The following is a 21,362-nucleotide window of genomic DNA, read 5'->3' on the forward strand; positions in this document are numbered from 1 at the left end:
ACCAGCAAGTCAGGTGGCGCAACCGATAGGAATGTCACATTATGACAGAGATGTTGTTATTTAAAGTGTTGAATCTTTATATTACATTTATAAAATGTTCATAAGCTTTAAGTTCAAGCTGTTATGCACTATGAAATTATTGTCATGATTTTTTTAAAAACAATTTTAGATGCCTTTGTCAAGTAAAGAAAAATCAGCACGACACAGGGAGCGCATTAAAAATGATCCAGCTGCAAGGGAAGCCTATCTCGTAAAAGGAAAGAGAGGTAAAAAAAAAAAAAAAAAAAAGATGGTGAACTGTAATACAAACCTGACAAATCTTTTATTTTGCCATTGATTCTTTCATGCAGTAGTCACATTTACAATTTTGAAATGGAAGTATGACTAGTACGTATTTGTTCTTATATTTCATAGTTATCAGAGAAGAAAGAAAGAAGGAAAAGTTGTGAAACCCCTCATCAGTCAGCTAGCCAGAAAAGAAAAGGAAAAATTGAGGCAACAGTGGAGACAAGACCAAAGAAAGCACAGGGAAAGGGAAAAGGCTGTGGCAGACATTTTAAATTTCACACCTGAGTCAATTAATGATGAAGAAGAGGTGCAACCCAACCTTCCTCTTCCCAACAATGTTGGGGAGAACATTGTCAATATTGACCAGCAACCCAGAGCATCAACACCAGAGAGAGTAGCAACTAGTAGTGAGAAATGGCGAAGAGAGAAAGCAAAGATGCGCAGAGAAATGCACAAATTGAGGAGAAAAATGGTAGCTGCAAAAAGAGAATCTGAAAAGTTACGAAAGCGCCTCGAAAGATTACAGGTAAAGAAGGGAAAAAAGCAAAAGGAAAACTCTTCAGCTGAAGGAAAGGGATCAAAGAGTGCGAAGAAAATGTCCAAACGGAGAAAAGAGAGAGTTGTTGATTTCCTCTGCAGAGATGAGAACAGTCGCTTACTGCCGGGGAAAAAAGATACAGTCACAAAAAACAAAAAGAAAGAACAGAGGCGTGTGTTAGTTAAACCTTTGACTGAACTCCATATGCAGTATAATGCTGAAATGCAAACGTCTGAAAAGTTGTCTTACAGACAGTTTGTCCGTTACTGTCCTTTCTTTGTCACACAGCCTAAAATGTCCGACAGGAATACATGTGCATGCTTGGACCATGAGAACATCAAACTCATAACTGAAAAGCTGCATCAGAAAGGCCTTCTGAAAACTGCGAGCATTTCTCAGCTGTTGAGTGAAATTGTGTGCAGTCCAGACAACAAGTCCTGCATGTATCGTGATTGTGCAAAGTGCTGCTACAATGAAGTAGTGGTTGCACCATCCCAAGGAGAAGAGAAAATTACCTGGCACCAATGGATAAGAAAATCTGTGTCTGAGGGGCAGAAGACCTACATGAATTTTGTCAAAGAGGCACAAACTGGAACATGTGCTGAACTATTGGACATTTTCAATCAGAAGCTTGACAGCCTCGCCAAACACCACTACAACTGGTTACACCAAGCCAAAGAGTGCAGAGCTCTAAAAGAGAGCGTCAGAGAGGATGAAATTGTCCTTCATGTGGACTTTTCAGAGAACTTCTCTTGCAAACTTAACAGTGAGGTGCAAGCTTTTCATTTTGGAGGGAGTCGCAAGCAGGCCACTGTACACACGTGTGTGGCCTATACCGCAGCAAGCACACAGTCCTATGCAACCATCTCTGCATCCCTTCGGCATGATGAAAGGGCTGTTTGGGCTCACTTGGAGCCTGTGCTAAAGGATATCATGCAAAATTGCAATCCATCTCCCACAACTTTACATGTGATAAGCGACGGTCCAGTCACTCAGTACCGCAATAAAAAAAACTTTTACTTGCTCAGCACCATTCCCTTCCTCTCAGGCTTCAAACAGGTGACCTGGAATTTCTCTGAGAAATCTCATGGAAAAGGCGCTCCTGATGGAGTTGGTGGGGCAGTCAAGCGCACTGCTGATTCTGCTGTCCAAAGGGGTGCAGATCTACAGACCCCAGAAGATGTTTACAGCTTCTTAACCGAACGAAACTCTGAAATCAGGTTCTTCTGGGTGAGTGACGAGGACATCAAGAGGTTTGATGAAGAAGTTCCTGAAGTGGTCCCGCCTGTAAAGGGGACTATGATGATGCACCAGGTCATCTCCACAGTCCCAGGGAAGATCATGCATAGGGAAATCTCCTGCTTCTGTAGCAGACCACAAATATGCCAATGCCACAATATAACAACAGTCGACTTACAAATGCCCAGTACCCAGGCCAGCGCCCAAGTTGAAAGAGATCTGAATGGGAAGTTCATCATTGTAAAATATGAGGGTCAGCCGTTCGTAGCACAAGTACTTCAGGTATTTGGTCACGAGATTGAAGTGAGCCACATGCAGCAGTTGGGACAAAAAAATAAGTTCATATGGCCCCATCCAGCTGATGTAATTTTTTACTACACAGCAGATGTACTCAAAGTGATCTCAGAGCCAGAGCCTCTTAATTCTCGGCACACACGGCTTACTCATGCAGACTGGGACTGCTTTAGTACACACATCTGAAACAAGGTATTTATCCATACCAGTGTTGATCAAACATTTCAAACTGTTCTGAATTTGCTGTTCTGAATTGATCATAGCTGTTTATATTAGGCACAATTATTCTATTTTGTATGAGGTTAATATTGCATTCCAGTTGCACTGAATCTAATGTTTTAACTTGGCATAGTACTGATGAATTGTATTTAGATGTATTAAATTGACATTTTTAGTGGATTTAAACTGTTTCTATCATCTGTTAAGACTGTTAACTTGCGCATTTTTTGCATCTAAAATGAATAAAGTTGCAATTATTCAGCCTATTTCTTGTCTTTACTAATTTAGTCAGGTGGCGCAACTGACAATTGTCAGGTGGTGCGACCAGGTAAAATGTCCTTTTAAACCAAAACTACTAGGTTAAAGTGATCAAATGGTTAACAGCTGTGATGGAAATAGGTATTGTATTTATTGCACTCATTTGCATGCTTATAAATTACTTTCCTCTCTTTTACTGTAAAGTTGGATGCTAAAAAAATTGCATTTTTGAACTTTAGAATGCTGCAATCTTAAAATATTGTTCATGTAGAATGTAACAAAAAAATAATAATGTGTTTCTCACTGTAGACTCTTAAAGGAATACTTGCCAAAAATTGGACTTGGAATGAATAATAAGAAAATGTATATATTTTTGTAAATAAATGGTTGCGCCACCTGACATTTTTGATGGACAGAAAATACAAATACAGTCAAAAAATGGTTTTAAACATTTTAAAAAGTAATTTTAAAAACATGACTAAATATAACAAATTGTTCCGGACTTAAAAATATGCATGGCATCCATTTTGGAAAAACTTTTTAAAAATATCTTTTTGGACACCTTTTTTGTCAATGACCCAAATACAGACCTTTTACCTTTTACAAATTTAAGAATCTTTGTAAGAAGATATTGGTGAATGTGGCCCAATGTCTTTCAAGGATGGCCTTGCAGACGATGCTGAACCACATCCTGCATCTATCAACGGAAGCATGGCTTCACAGGAGAAGAGTCCGGCTGCTGAACTGGCCTGCCTGCATTCCACACTTTTCACCAACACAAAACATTTAGAGCGTCAGGAAACCAAAAATCCAGCAACGATCCAGGACTGTAGAGCAGCTAGAATCCTGCATTAGACCAGAATGGAACAAAACTCCAGCAACTGGTCTCCTCACTTCCCAGACATTTATAGACAGTTGTTAAAAGAAGAGGAGATGCTACATGATGCTAAACATCACCCTGGAACTACTTTTTTGATTCAAAATCAGGTAATATTTTTCATGAAATGGTAGAATGTTTAATTTTCAGCATCTGATGTGTTGTTTATGTTTTAATCTGCAAAAATTGTGGGTTTTTAAAATTAGGATTGTAGATTAAGTAATAAACAGTCTCAAATGTATTTTCTTTTGATAACTTAATCTAAGTTAGACAGATCTCCAAATTAAAACACACCTCATTATCATTTGATGATTGGAAGATACAATCATGTGGATGTGAAACGCTTGAGTCTGTTTGTTGGGAAAAAAATCTAAATTCAATTTCACTTTCATTCCAAGAATGAAGGTAAATTATTATTGTAATCCAGATATAATCCTGACATGAGGCATGTTATTCCTGTACATAAAAGGCTACTAAATGACAGCAAGAAGGAAATGGCATAGCTCTGCAGATCAATGCAGAGTGACGCTGTATGCAGTGGAGGGAATTGTTGCAGGAGAATGACGAGGAGGTTGTCTGAGTGTCATTAAGGGGAAGATTTCTCAGAGTGGGACAATTCTTGGCAGGAGGTCACCACACTCAGTCACTTTATATCAACCTCACTTTACATGCCTAATTTACCTCCCAGCCCCCCCCCCTTCAATTTACCTGTTCCCCATTGCCCCTGAAATTCCCTCTTTTTCTACTGCTCTTCAACTCATTACCTCTTCCCCCTTTTTCCTGTGACTGCTCTTTACAACAATATGAAGTAATACCTGAAAGTTAGCTCAGCTAACATGACTTGGTTCCTCTCATTGGAAAACAAATGCAGCACACCTTTAAATCAGGGCGACATATTTAAATTGTGCTCCTACACGGGTCCAGTTTTACCAACATACACCAGCCGGAACCCATTAGAAGGATTACCAAACCCTACCCGTTACACTCGGACATCTCCTAGTAAAATCTAATTGTAAATACCCCCGTCTCTCCCTTCTTAGCATTACTTTTCTCTTTGTTCTCATATTTAATGTGATACTGTTTTGTCATCATTTTCATTTGCAATTAAAAAGGAAAAGACAACAACACAGTAAATACATTTAAAGGTTTATTTTTAAGCAGAACTTGCTCATAAAATATTTTTTAACTTGCATAATATTGCACTGAACCACTAGCTGGGACTCCACATCCGCTATCAAGTGATTAACTGTTTGTTATTCAAAATTAGAGTAGCCCACCATAAATAGACTTGGAAAGCATACGAAAAATTATTTTCGATAAACTTACTACCGACAAAAAGCTCTGTGCACAGAGCTTTCTGACAGTTTACAGTTATCTCATTTTACAGCAGCTGCGCATTTAGCCGTTGTTCAGGGTCAGCAGGAAATCTGTAAACTAAAATCCCATTCTTTGGATGTCAACTGGATCATCCAAAAGCACAACATGGATGTACCATTATTATTTATTTATTTATTTTACGTAAAACGCTAGCTTTAGCAGCTGAGCCGGCAACATTACGCCTGCCGGTAACATTACGCCTGCTTTGTTTATCTTTTTGTCACCCATGAACGCAAGTCACGTGATCAGTGACGAAAGCTGAGAATGGTATGTTATTTTGCCACTTGGGGGCTTTATTCATTTGACTGGGAGATTGCAGCAAGAATGTTCCTCACAGTAAGCGCAAGGTTTGGAAATATTCTTGAGGGCTTCACAATAAGGTTTGTCCCGGTGCCTGACAAGTTAAACATTTATCATGTCCACAAAAATAAGAAAGAAAAGAAGGAGAAAAAAAATCCTACTGTCATCCATAACCTGCCCGCACTAAATAAATATGTAAGGGGCGCTGCTGGCCATTTAGATGCCCTAAGCACAACTTCCATGTGGTGCTCCCACTTTTTCAAGGTAATGGCTATTACAAACTATAATTATGCATGTTTGGGGAGAAAATGAGTCCTTTTTAAAATCAGCCCTCATAACAGGCCTATGCATAAAATGCTATTAGATTAAATAAAATTTAAGAATTCTAAAATTTGTGGAGATACATTCTTACAAAAACATTGTGCCATGTGCACTAACACAGCCAAAATAGTAGTAAAATTTAGCCTAAATGGACAAAAATATCCCCAAAACTGCGTAGTTTAATGTTCTTCTGTTGCTCTCAAAGTAGAGTTCCAGATGTAGCCCAAGACCAGTAGCATCATTATCATAAAATCATAAAACCATGCAACTGTAAGATGAGCAAAATTTTAATAAATTAACAAAGCTACAAAGCAATGCATTAACAATGCCAAACATTAAAGATCAATAAAATTACCACAACCATAATATAAAAAGAAAGATCTGTACAATGTCTGAGCACCTTTGTTCGTCTGCCACCACCACAAGACTGATGGCTGGGACAGGCTCGAATCAGCTAAACTATAAAAGATAAAAATAACAATAAATTTGTTATGTATTGTTTATATGGATCATCATAGTTCATATTGTAACAGACTGTGACATATTACATGTTACTGTCATGTTAATATTGTTATCGTGGCTACAAAATCAGTTAATTTGAGATAAAAAATATTCTTTTGCTGTTGTTGTTGTTGCTGTAGTGACATTTACTGAGTTCTTTTGCACATGTCAGAAGCGCAATTAAAGGCAAAATAAGTACCATTGACACCTAGTGTTTCAAATCAGATCTGCAGTCGAAAGAGAAAAACACGGAGAGCGTTCTCCCCCCACCTAGTTTCACGTAGGTTGCAAGATTGTGAGAGGACAATACTTTTATACAGTCTACGAAGGACGGAGAACATAGCGCCAGTAAACATCATAATGACGAGCGAAGATGATTCCCACACAGTAAGTTGCTATGCTTTGCAATGCTAGCTCTAATTTCACGTGCTAATTTACGTTAGCAAAAAACAGAGTGTAAACAAAAGCTACATTAATCAACAAATGCCATGCTGCGGCAGTTTTCCCTTAGTCTCACGTAATAAATTAATTTGATAGTAATTTAATAAGTTTATAAGGACAAACACAGTATTCACTTGGCCCAAACATCATTACATTTGTTGTTGTAAACTAACAGGCCACCAATTTACTCCACTAAAACATCCATACCGTCACACAAATTAATTTAATGAGTGCTGAGAAATGAATTAGACTAAAATCTTTGTAAATCAAGATAAACTTTTCGGTTAATTTAAGCAAAATTCTGGTGCTTACCTGTGGAGGAGAAACTTTGCCAGCTCAGACTTCTCCACCTTTTTACAAGAATCTCCAATATTGATCCTCGTTTTATTCTGTTTTTGGTCTTTTTTTAGCAGGATGCCGAGGCTTTTTAGGTTTTTCTGAAACTATTTCTGGTCAGCTTCTTTTACTAGCTTCCATACCTGCAGGCTGCTGCTCTTTTGCCAACATAAAATACCAAACGCTGCCTTGTTGTTGTTAGGCAACCGTGAGGAGTCGCATATGATTGGTTAAGGAACCAGGAAGTAGTAAAGAGTAACACATTGCACCAAAGTTATTCCAGCACGGAACTCTTATTTTGAAGGAGAAAAACTTGACAAAGACATTGTTGATATAGGAGACAGATTGTTTTTAGGGAAGCTTCCTTTTATCCCTCGCAGCAAATGAGAACATTTTAAATTATTTTTAGGGAAAAAATCCTGAATATTCAGCCTTTAAGAAACGATGAAGCATCTTATTTAAAATCTATTATTCCATTTGTGTGCGTGTGTGTGTGTGTGTGTGTGTGTGTGTGCAGAAAGTGATGAGTCGACATTGGTTGATGTTACAGCTGTTGGCAGCTAATAGCAGAGCCTTTTAGTTTGTTTTTGTGGATGCAGCGATGTGTGTCTTCTTGTTAATAAATCTGCAACAACACTAGAACAAACTTCACCGTTCAGAAGGCTGTAAGATTTCTTTAGATTTTTCTAACTTTAGATATGCTGTGAATATGATTAACCATGAGCCCAGCTTTTGGTGCACACTCCCCTGAAACTAGATAACCTATGCACAGTGCGTGATGCGCCATCATGCATGGAAGCGGCGGCTCTGCTTGGTGTCACAGCTTCAGTCAGCATATTAAAGACAACTCCAGATGAGTCCTATGTTGCTGAAATTTTTGTTTACATTTTGTGGCTGTCAGCACATCTAACCTCAGATACTTTTAAAATGAACAAGTGAGCATGCTTGCCAAAAATGCTAACTAGGTAAATCAAACTTCCGGATTCTCGGCTAGCCATTTTACCCTATTACCTAGCATGTTAGCACGTTAGCTAACATGGGTGGCGAGGGCCATGAGGCTTGGACCTGATGGATGCCGCTTGCGGCTTTAATTGTGTTTGTGCACTACTATTACTACCAGAGGATTCCACTAGGGACCACATTAGAGCTGAAAGAGTTGCTAAATTTGCAGAATGTAAGCAACCAGAAGAACATGGCAACAACAGAGGAAGTTAGAGATTGGTTCACGGCAGGAAAAAATGGGAGTAGCGGTATTGTAGATGGTATTTAACATGTCGAAACTTTCCGTCATGATGACGGCCCAGTGACCTTAGAAACGACACCACAGATAAAAGCAACATATATGAGACAGCCGTGATAAATGCATACGTGTAATATAAGTAAGTATATTCTCAGCCTAAGACTAAGGATATGTATTTGGCATGTGCACTGAGGTACTTTTTCTCAGTTCAGCCAACTTTGGTTTAAAGGCCCTTCTTATACCTGGTTGACAATACTCAAGTGTTCAATTTAGTGTCTATTTAGACAATAATTTGTTCCAGTATATTCACTTCTACAGAACTGTATTCCTTATGCATACGTATTCTATGCATAGAGATATTTCACCGCCTATAATTAAGTCTACATAAAAGTCCATGTAGAAAATAATTTTATAAACTCTTTTTTTCAAGGTTTTGTTCTCTCATCTCTTCTTGTTCTCTTGTGTTTACTGCAGCCATTTGTACAATAAATTATTTTGCCACTTTGTGCGGATGTTACTGTTTTATTCTTTATTTTCCCAAAATCATGCAATGTTGTTACCTGTGATATTTGACATTTTCTTGGAATTCTCGACCATCATCAGAAGTGTTATCACTTATACACTACCGTTCAAAAGTTTGGGGTCAGTTATGGGATTCAATAGGGAAGTGACCCCAAACTTTTGAACGGTAGTGTATCTAAGATGTGTTTACACTGTTTTACTCTTGTTTTTTGTTTTTGTTTTTTTTTTGTTTTTTTAAGTCCTGTCCAGCATCATAACAAGCAAAATGATAATCTGGTTGCTGTATCGTGCTGAACAAATTTGCTCTGCCAACGGGAGGCCTATGGGTAAGGCTCCTCTTGATAATCTCATACATTTATTTATTTATTTACTTTGAATCACGGAATCTATGTAATCTTGGACCTGACTGGAGGGTAGGGTTGTCACGATACCAGAAATTCAGTAGTCGATACCAATACCAGTGAAGTTACACAATACTCGATACCTAATTCGATACCACGGCAAAAAAATAAAAAGACTAATTTATTCAAGATATCCAGCATCTTTATTAAAATATTAATCTGTTTACATTGTAGAAACTTGAACAGATAAATAATAATAAAATATATACCTTGGTGTTTTCCCTTCAAGTATTTACACAAAGATTGTGTTTTTTTGATTACTGACGGTGCCACGCTAACCGCGCTAGCTTACAAACTGTGGTTACAGCTAATCTTGTGCTATAAATTAGCCACTCCATTGTACGGGCTTGTCCTGAGTTAGTTACATACAAATTACCAGATAAATGTCAAATTAAAATGTGCCTCGGTAAGGCTCCGTTGTGGTCCGCTAGCAAAAACTTCGTAAAGTTCTGCTCACCTTGAATTCTTTGTATAGATCCGGGTGCCTGTCTTTAAGGTGCTTTGCTAGATTGGACGTGTTTCCTCCTTTCGTATTGAATCCCTTTCCACATCTTCGGCAAATTGGGTTTTGGGGATTTATTATGTCCCCTTTGTCGTTTGGCCTGAAGCCAAAGTACTTCCATATGTGGCTCCTGGTTCCCTTTTTTTCAACGAGCTGAGGCGGAGCAGCCGCTCCCGCTGCACTCGATGTAGCCATCTCCACCCAACTGTTTAGCTAGCAGCGGGCGGATGTAAACATCTCTTACGTCCGTTTCCTTCGGTACCATCGGTACCATGAAAATACAAGTACCGACAGTACGACAGCAGTGCTGGTACCGACTTGGTACTGAAGTACCGAGTACCGTGACAACCCTACTGGAGGGGACAGAAAAAGATGGAAAATAGTAAAAAGAAGCAAAAGGGAAAAAAGAAAGGAGACAAAAACATCACAGACAGAAGGAAACGACCCTTCAATCCACACCATCACCAGACATTTGTTTATTTGTGTGTATTTGTTTATTATCTGTCAGATTTTTTTAAAGGTTTTAAGATTTTTCATTTTAATTGTTGGAGCTTAAGAATGTATGGATGCTTTTGAAAATAAATGTCACCAATAAACTGATTTACTGATTTGATTAAAAGCACAATTGAACTTCCCATGTTGATAACAAATGAAATGAGACAAACACATGACTGGCCCAATCTGGGGGCACTAAAGAGAGAATTTCTGTAGTACCAGTGTGTAGTACCAAACCAGTCACTTTCAGATTTGCTCATTTTTAGCAATAAACTGAAGCTGTAACTGCCTTTGACCTTGCTGCTATTGTTCTTACTCGTGCTATGTATCATAGAAACCAGATTCACAGTGACATCAGATCAGATGAGTTGGGTTTGGTTTTTTTTTTTGTTTGTTTTTTGTTTGTTTGTTTTGGTTTTTGTTGTTGTTTGTTTGTTTTTGTTTTACCACTTATAGTAACTGGTGACCTACAAACTTTTGTTCAATGTTCCTGATGATTTCTAGATCCCTCCCAGATCCCATGGTGAATTTTAAACCACACAAATGACGATCGTGACATGTTCCCTCATAAGCAGCCATAGGTGTGGGATCAGAGCACCAGGCAGACAAACAGGCTGATTGTTTAAAACAGTGGGGGTGGGGTTTCTCACTTGACTTATACCAGCATGGCAATGATGGACGGTTAAATTTAGACTCTGTGTAGAATCTGCTGTAAAACATTACACAGCTAGATTTTAATGGAAGAATTGGGACATTGAATAGTTTATAACTAATTTTATTCAATCCACCAGTCCATATACCAATATGATATATTTTTAAAGTAAAAATTAGTTTCATTTTGTATTGTTTCATCTTTACGCCCGTATCTACCACATGATTAGCCATGCCTGCATATTTGGTACCTGAGTTTCTCTTGGAAACAAACAAACAAAAATAAACAAATAAAAAAAATGTCCTCATGTGGATTGACACCAATTTTATAAACTTAGCACAAAAGTTAGGAAAACAGCATTTGGTGGATTATTTATTTGTTTCTTGTCAATAAATCGTATCTGTTGAAAATACTGTTTATTTCCCTTTAAAATTGAGTCATATTTGTAAGAAAACTGCATTTGTGGGATAAACAGCACAAATTTGGCAGAAAAACTTCTACTAATTTTTTTCTGCAAATGCCAAATAGCTTATTCTGCTATTGGTTCTTGTATTTGGCTTCTGGTACCTCAGGTTCTGACAATCAGGTGCCTAATTGTATTTGATTAGTACACATGGTGCACATAATTGACTTCTATTTTTAAGAGTCAACTCATTTTTGTTTGGGGCATGAGTGGAGTTATATCGCTTCACAGAGACACAGATTGAATGTTTAAAGCATTGTTTCTGCTAGAGTTTGCACCTGTAGCAGGACCAATAAACTGGAGCAGTTGTTGGCAATGGCAACAAAACAAAGGGAAGCATGGCAGTATTTTACTTAAATGGTAAACAAAGCCAAATATACAGTGTGTGGAATGAAACTAGCTTAACACAGTTCTACCAGCAAAATGAGGACTCACATATTAAACCACAAAGAAATGTTGTGCCTCAGGTGCAAAAAGAACGATGAAAATTCCTAGTTTCATTGGGAATGACCAACAACCATCGTGACCCAAAAAAACAACAAAAACAACAACAAAACATCAAAAGAAAAAACTGCATGTCAATCCATCCATTTTATATACTTACTTACTTTTTCCAGTATATCCCCGCAGCTACCAGCCATAAGTCAGGTACACCCTGGACAGGCCACCAGTACGGGTGGGCGATATTGCCAAAAGATTATATCATATTTTTCTGAAATTTGAACTTCGAACTTTGAACTAAAAGGAATGACTGTAAACCCATCACTCAAGAACCATAGGCTGACATGAAGTGACCGTCGAACAGAGTGACAAACTGAGACTGGAGTGCATGGCAAGTTGGAAACAGCTCTCTTACAGGCAGGACTGGAATCATGCAAAACTCCCCTTAATTAGTAAGAAACAAAGACCCACAGGAACTGGACAATAGAACACTGGAGTAAGGTCATCCTCTGTGAGTCCAATTTTCAGCTTTGCCAACCTTTAGTGGTTTTATGGTTAGATGGAGACCTGGAGAGTCCTGCAAGCCACAGTGTCTCACACTGACTGTTAAATATAGAAGAGGATTAATGATGATCAGGGGGTTCTTCAGCAAGGCTGGAATCAGGCAGATGTGTCTTTGTGAAGGATGCATTAATAAAACCACACACAAGTTGTGTGTGGTTAGAAAAACATTCACTTCATTATGCGCTCCCCAACTCAGAGGATTACAGCAGGACAATCCTCCCACTGGACATACAGGGGAATCAAGATCTGGATGGAGGATCCCTACATTGTCATGGCCAGCTCAATCTGTGGTGTGAGTGTGAACCCTGTTGAAAACCTCTGGAATGACATCAAAAGGAAGATGGATGGTCACAAACCCAATAGCAAGAAGCAGTCCTCTTATTTTTTTCTGGAACTGTACATCTGTACACACATACACACACACACACACACACACATATATATATATATATATATATATATATATATAATATATATATACAAACATATATATACACACACACAAATACACATATATACATATATAAAAATTGTCCCCTCGCCCTCCGTGGGCGGTCTCTCATCCATCCAAGCTCGGGTCCTCTACCAGAGGCCTGGGAGCTTAAGGGTTCTGCGCAGTATCTTGGCTGTTCCTAGGACTGCACTCCTCTGGACCGAGATGTCTGAGGTTTGTCCTGGGATCTGCTGTATATATATATATATATATATATATACACACACATATATATATTCTCTGTACTGCTTAGTCCATCACGGGTTGTGGGTTAGCTGGAGGCCATCCCAGTATTTTTAGCAGGTGAGAGGCAGGTACACCCTGAACAGGTCACCAGTCCATCACAGGGCCAACACAGATAGGGACAAACAACCATTCACACACACACACACACACTCCTAGGAAGAATTTAGAGTGACCAATTAATCTAACATGCATGTCTTTGGACGGTGGGAGGAAGCCGGATAACCCGGAGAGAACCCACGCATACCCGGGGAGAACATGTAAACGCCACACAGAAAGGCGACCACTCCCCAGGTTCGAACCTCCCCCCAGTGCCTCCCCCCCTGAACCTTCCCACTTTCAGTATCTGGACCTACCTGGATCCAAAAGGACAAACTATCACAGTGAGTCTCCACTTCCTTACTACTAGCCAAGGTTCAAACCAGTGACCTTCTTAGTGTGGGGCTTTTATATGTATATACACTACCGTTCAAAAGTTTGGGGTCACTTTGCCATGGGATTCAATAGGGAAGTGACCCCAAACTTTTGAACGGTAGTGTGTATATATATATATATATCTATATATATATATATATATCTATATATATATATATATATAGATATATATATACACCTCTCATCAGCTAAAACATTTCCACCTGCTGGCGCCACCTGCCAAATACTCACAGTGTTTTAACACACTCTTTTCCTGGTGAGAGGGTTCCACACTCGCATTTTTTCCGCATTCTTTTTTAAAAGAATCTTGCTACACCCGATCTAGGGTCTACAAGTGCAACACAAAAGGATTTCCCATCCCAGCCCTCAAATCAGGATCAAACAATTTTCAGATGAACAGAAATTTCTTTACAATAAGCCAATCAATAAATGAGCCTGTAAAGCAAGGTCGTCAGGGTGAACCAAAGCCAAAACAACAAACAAAACCAACTAGCCCAACCAAGTACATGTCAGCAAAACCCTGCATGAAAGAAAACCAAACCAAACACATTTACTAACACTAACTCCCCACCACATAAACAGGAGAAAACTCGTGGAAAGAAAAATGGCGGTTCACCCCTACAGCTTCAGCTTTTGAAAGTGGAAACTATTTACAACAAAGACATACTCACACAGAGTACCATGTGGGAATCAACAGCTTGAATCACAACAGACAGTAAACCTTTTTGAGGACTGAGCGGGCTGATAGCTGCTGCAGTCAAAAATGCTGCCACCAGATCACAGGAACACCTTTCACAGCAGCATGTGATGGCAGGGACCAATCTGGACATGGCTGGTTGTCAGCTGGTGTTCAGCAGGGGCCAATCAGTAGGCCACACATGCCTTGGGACAGCCAGCCGCACTTGGACCTGTAGACACTCTCAAAGACCAAACCATCTATAAGAAAGAACAACTCACTCTGGTACCAAACAGTAGACATAGAAAAGCATGACTAATTATAATAACACCTGCATTTTGCACCAACATGTCTGCTTTAGTGGCTCTCTAGTCGTCAGCTGCTTCCTCACTCTTGACGGCTGTCGGTGATCAGCTGATCGGTTTTTCTCTTGTAGCATTTGTTTATCGTTCAGCTGAGAAGGAGGGAACCAGCAGCATCATCATTCATATCGTTACCCATAAGTATTGTTTTTGGCAGGACCTTCTTTAACACTAGTTGACTAGCTTCTGTTGATACAATATAGTAAAAACGGTCAAATTTCAAACATATAAAAATTCAAGAATTATGATTAATTTGTAAGCTGTGATTAATCATGATTAAATATTTTGAAAGCTGCTATTAATCTGATTAAAATTTTAATCATTTAACAGCCCTAATATATATATATATATATATATATATATATATATATATATTTGTGGGGGGGTGAAACTTGGTTACTGTTTCTTTAAAAACAGCTGGCAGGGTAAGCTAGATGTCGGGTTTTAGCATAATTTAGTCTATTTTATCAACATATACTATGCATTAGATTTTCTTAACAAAAATACATACAAATGTTTTATTTTATATATTTTGCTAATTCCTTCTTTATCTGGTGCTTTTATTATTTATGAAAGTTTATGTTCTGGGTTTTAAGTGAAATTATTTGGTCTGGTATTGTAGTGCTTTTTTGACCGAAACACATGAAAAAAAATTACCTTTCATTTTTGTGTGTGCATTTAAAGAAAAAAAAGACTCTACCTCCTAATACTTATTAATCCTTGCAGCAAATACATGTGCAATTCCAGAGTTATTTCAGTGTGGAGAAAAGCTGTAATTATAAGTTCTACAGGTTGAAACACTGACCAACTTTAAAAAAAAAAAAAAAAAGTGCAAAGCATCTCTGATTCACGTTCTTTCATGACACAAACCATTGTCCCCATCAGTCTTCCTCTTTTCCTCCAGACAGACTATAAGAAACTTGGTGACTGCAGACAAAGACCACATTGTGATGAGTTGACACATTGTTTCTGAGTGGAGCACGAGAGGGAGCGGAACAATGACACAATGAATCCCCATTTTCTCAAAGCTTAAAATCAACCAAGGAAGGGAAAGATGTTCAAATTCAAAAATGGGACACTTCATTCAGGCAATTAACACCATTCTTCTGCTTTCTCTTTCAATCCTTAAAGAAAATACTGTTGAAGAAAGGATACCAATGGTAAATTTGGTGGTAGAGAGAGGTGACCTTGTTAGGTAATTAACATCTTATTCTGAGTTTAATTAGACAAACTAAATCAATTCAACCTAGGTATGAAAGGAGGGCACCTCTGAAAACAGAAAAGGGAGAGGGAAGGTAAATTCTGTTTTAATTGTATGAAAGCATTAAAAATGCACCTGTTCGCCGGCAAATTGCCTCACTCATGAAAATCCACAGGGAGATACAGCCCCTATTCAAAATAGCATCAAGTTGTTAAGATAGCTATTTATGTGCTTGGGTACATGGAAAAGGATAACCAAGAAGGGGGGAAGAAATCCAAATTATGTTCCTTGTTGTTCACAGTCCCCCTTGTTTGGGATTCTAAACAATGCCTCAGAAACTTTTTAGATTTAGTGCTTTGTGTCTCTATTGACTTGTCTTCACCAGCCAAACCCTGTCTTAAACCCCTTTGGTGAGCAACAAATAAACTCAACCTCCCTGCAATAATTTCCTTGATGTTTTCATTCTCTTTTTTCCATCTTTCTTCTCTCTTCTCTTGAATCCCTGAGCTATTGCTTTATTTGCATCTGGTCCAAAAATAAAATAAAAAGAGTCTGCTTTCTTGTCAGGATACGTTGAATGACAGGCTATTGAAGGGAGTGTGTATGTGAATGAGAGATTCATCAGATTTAATTGAGATTGGGTCTAGAGGTCATGAAGTTAACGTAGCGGGACAGCACTGGTCTCGTAACCAAGATTGATAGCATGACAGTAACCACTCGACACCTCGCTGGAGCTCACACACATCTGCTCACACTTTGAGTGTGTGTGCATGTGAACGTTTGCTGGTGATGACAGGTAGTTCAGAATGACAGCTTCTGTAAGGAGCTACTACACTGGGCACTATTTAAAGTCCATACTGTCAAATAGTGCTTGCACAAACACTGTTTATATATCCCTGATTATATAATCAGGGATATTTTCTATGGCTAAAAAAGTTTTCTTTAGAGCAAAAGAAGACTGTTGTACAATTATTTCACAGAGTATGTGTTATTTTTAATTCTAAATCCTAAATGCTCTTTTTTCAGTCTAATCTAAACCTGACATAGCTGGACTCTGTGCTGGACTCAACTGAGGTTTTTGATTGTGATTAATTGCATTGTTATGCACAAAATCTAATTTGTCTTTAAAATTTGTTACATGTTATGTGAAGAAAATGCAGTAACTGGTTTTGCAGCACATTACTCAAGTCTTGGCTTCCCTTCATTGGCTACCTGTTTGTTTTAGAGTCAATTTTAAAATTCTTTTATTTGTTTGTAAGTGCCTCCACATTCTCACCTCTCAGTATCTGTCAGGCCTCCTTCAACAATGCACACCATCACATTTCCTCAGGTCAGCAGACCGGTCACTTTGAACCCCCTCAGCCACGAGGAAACTTAGAGGTGACCAAGCATTTTCTGTAGCTGGACCGAGACTGTGAAACCAGTCACCAGCACATGTTCAGGAGGCCTCTTCACGTGCTGTTTTTAAATCACTGCTTAAAACACATTCTTTTCTTTGGCTTTTAACACTAGTTGAGATGTTGGTTTTGTGATTTTCTTTTTATACTTATTTAACGATTTTATTGGCTGACCATATGCTTCATACTCTTTTACTTGTTACTGTTTGTATTGCTTTTATTTTGGGGTAAAGCACTCTGGTCAACTGCATTTTAAAGTGCTTTATAAATAAAGTGGAGTTGGAGCTGGAGTTGGTTTTGCAAACACTACACAAATAAACAGCTTTTAGCAGCAATTTTCTTTATACCCGGTAACAGTTAAATATTTCTTGTAAATCTCATTTGAATATTAATGAAATAGAGTCAAATATTTATGAAATAGGATTAAAATTTTAGGATTTACTTACTAAAAGGTAAAAAGTCATCAGATTGAATTTAAAGCTGTGAAGCTGCTTCCTTCTAAACACAGAAGGAACAATTTCTAAAATGTACTATAACTTCCATCAATAGGCCTTTAGTACTTCATTATCTAATTTTCTTGCCCATAAAGTCTCTAACGTTGCTTTCTTAGCGTCACTGTTTAGCTTTAACTGGACACAGCTTTAATTTGATAATTAAAGCAAGAGTATTATCCAAGTTTCAGCCGAGTGACAGCCAAGAATTCAACACGACAGACTGAGCTGCTCTGAGCCAAATTACCTTCAGTATTATCTACACTACTTACCATTTGTTCTTTCTTTCTTTCTTTCTTTCTTTCTTTCTTTCTTTCTTTCTTTCTTTCTTTCTTTCTTTCTTTCTCTGTGTGTCTGCTTGTGGTTTTTCTGTGTTCAGAACATATGAGGAACCACCTTTGGAAAAAAATGGTAAATGGTCTGTACTTATTTAGCGCTTTTGTCCAAAGATTTTACATGTACATCACATTCACCCATTCACACACTGATGGTGGAAGCTGCCTTGCAAGGCATAACCATGACCCATCAGGAGCAATTAGAGGCTCGGTGTCTTGCTCAGGGACACCTCGACATGAGCTCTCCAGGCCAGGATCGAACTGGCAACCCTTGGGCTACAGGACGACCACTCTGCCCACTGAGCCATGCCACCTGAAAAAAACATAGTGATAAAATACTTAACTACATTAATTAATTAATGCACCGTTTTCACATCTTCTAATTCTCTAACATCGACACATCACCTGTGTTCTATATATCTGTGTGTGTGTGTGTGTGTGTGTGTGTGTGTGTGTGTGTGTGTGTGTGTGTGTGTGTGTGTGTGTGTGTGTGTGTGTGTGTGTGTGTTAGGGCTGTCAAAGTTTACTCATTGACAGGTTGACACATATTCCTTTTAACAGCGCTATTTTTTTTACACGCAGTCAGTCTGCGTAGCTTCAGGAAGTGAAGCTGAAACACTGTCATGGTTCTGAATCAGAAATGGACCAGAATGGGTCTTTCATACGAAGAGTTCAGCTTTAGAACTCTGATGGTTCTGTGGACAAAACTTTTTTGTTTGTTTTTTTTATCTACTGTCGATGTGAACTGAGGTATAACCGTAGCCTTCATCTTCCTCATCATAAATGTTCATAAATTCTCTGAGCAGCAACCCTTCAACAGCTGATCTAGATAAACTAAAGAAGCTGGAAAAGGTGCAAGAGCCCTGCAGTCATTTTACTCCTGTTTATATGTTAAATGGAGGTGAAGGTCAGAAGTGTGTTCCTTTGTCATTGTATGTATATGAAGTCATTCAACCTCAAGTGTGTAAAAGTGCCTTATTCTATACCTGCTGGTACAAGACTGCTAACAGGGATATTAAACACATGATAAATGTCCTGTTATGGTACATTCTGTCAGGGTGTGGTGCGGAGACAGGACCCAAGATGCGGAAGCAGAAGGCAGATGGAGGCTTTAGATCGACGCTGGGGAGCCTTTTTTCTTTCAGGGGCCATTTATTCTTTTACAACGCCATCTGAGGGCCACACCCAATTTGTAAACCCATATGATGTGACTAAAATGAGCATCTAAAACCACCTTTATTTTTTGTTTGCCTGTTTATTTTTGCAAATATAAAGTTAAGTTTCGGTTTTACATTTCTTTTCAGACTGACAAAGGAAATAATGTCAGCAGATTTGGTGTATTAAGCAGAAATCTAATATTAGACTATATTAATGCGGCCATGGTGAAGTAAGACGATAAGTCATCATGATGATCTGTCAAATCACGGCTCACCTAATGTGATTAGTTGGAACTGCTTCTCTTTAGCCAGGCATCAGCTGGGTTTGCAGGTTGGGGTCAGTGAGTCTTTAGGAGAAACAACTTTTTGCAGAGTCAGTTTAGAGAAGAGCTGTTCACAGCGGTAAGTTGTTCCAAATAGATACAAACCTGAGGGCATGTCTCAGCACAGACACACAGTTTGTAGAAGGCCAGCAAAGACAGGTTGTTGTATTCAGCTTTCAGCTTGTTGTTTTGAAGCTCTGTGATTTCCAGTTGGAGGCTGCCCGGCACGCAGATGGTTTCACATTAAAGACGTCGTAAACACGTTGATCTGCTTCTGTTTCATTTTCTCATCATGAAACCTTTCATCAAACACATGTATTCGTCTTGCACATTCATCAGATCACTTGTTGCAGCAGGATTTTGCTCTTAAGTAGGAAAATGCAGTGTTGCCCATTTTCAGCTGATTTTGCCACAGCCTCAACTTCCCTCCAAATGCCCTCACCTGAGAGCAGAGAGCTGATAAGCTGGGTGGACCTTGCAGCTCCTAGCAGGTAATGCCCAACAAGAACGCCAGATCACAGAGCTTTGCTCACTGAGCTCCGCTGCAGTTTTCAATTTTTTTTTTTTTTTTACTTTTTTACCTCCCCCCTCCGACTATAGCATGTTGCTATGACTCAGCCATTGTACAATGGTACACCAGTTCTTTATACACTGACTCCAGCTCGTAAACAGCTCCCAGAACTGGCAGCTGTTTAGTCCTCAGCCTCTGATGAAATTTACAGTGGAAACAGTTGTCATCACATTGTTCATCTTCAGGGAATGAGCACACAGATTCTCTTAATGCAAAAACAGTGGCGTATAACTAAATCACCAGGATCAAGACCAAAGCAGCTCATTTCATTTTTTATGGATGCAGTCAACCTCTTTCGTGAGCCAACCATTGCTGGTGCTCCATCTGTTGTGAGGACATCCAACTTCTCAAATGGCTGTTTAAATACACTCATTTTTCGGACAACTTGATGGAACTGATCTTCTCCTTTGCTTGTTCCATGCATTGCTAGCAAAGACCAGCTAATCTTGAAGTTGGCTGTAACCTCGTGCTGAAACTGCTAGCTGTGCCGTATTAGTGATGTCTGTAGTCTCTTTACAAGCCAGAGAAAAATGCTGAAAACTCGTACATTGTCCTTCAGAGTTTTTTAATATCACTTGCCATATCAGTGATCCTGTCTGCAACTGTTCTTCAAGGCAAACTGAAGCTTTCAAATAATTTTACTTTGTCAGGTACTCACCACAAAACTTGCTCTCATAACATTTTCCATTGCTGTTCTGTGGTCTTGTAAACGCTGACTGTTGTGCATCCAAACTCTGACAAAACACGATGGCTTTATCAGCCCACATCTGTCCTTTCAGCTCCTCCAGTTTGCATGCTTACTCCTGTCATGCTGCTGAAGATTGGACTTCTTCATCACTGCCTGGGCCTCACCAAACACTAAATACACAGGCTTGCTTTTCACTTCTTCAGAAAAATAATTATCTGTCCAGCTCACCTGAAAAATGCAACATTCAGCATCCACTTTTTGATCAACGCCTGCCTTACCTTGAACTGACGTAGAATCTCTTATGATGTATTCACTGACCCTAATCCTGGCTTGGATATATGTCTTAATATAAATTTGATCACTGAAATGGGATTGGTTGTAAATATTTTTCCCTCCAGTTTTTAGGGGGAAGTTATTGTGGGAAGACTACAAAATGAAACAGGAAAGAACTCAAAATGACAAGACTAATGCTAGTTACATACTCCGCCAGATCTTGAGGCTGGAAGAACAATAAAAAAGTTGGTATTTTTCCAGTCATTCCATAATCCACAAGAAGCTTAATTCGTGATGGGGTGGGGATTACTGCAGGGGGGATGTCTGTGTGTTTTTATGTGCAATGAACCAGGTTGTTTCATATTTAAAGTGAAGCTTCGTCCGTGGCAGGTCGGGCAGGACAAATCTATCGTTACAAACTGCTCAAAATTTTACTAGAATTAGACCT

The sequence above is a fragment of the Melanotaenia boesemani genome, chromosome 1, assembly GCF_017639745.1.
Source record: "Melanotaenia boesemani isolate fMelBoe1 chromosome 1, fMelBoe1.pri, whole genome shotgun sequence".
NCBI classification, from domain to species: Eukaryota; Metazoa; Chordata; class Actinopteri; order Atheriniformes; family Melanotaeniidae; genus Melanotaenia; species Melanotaenia boesemani.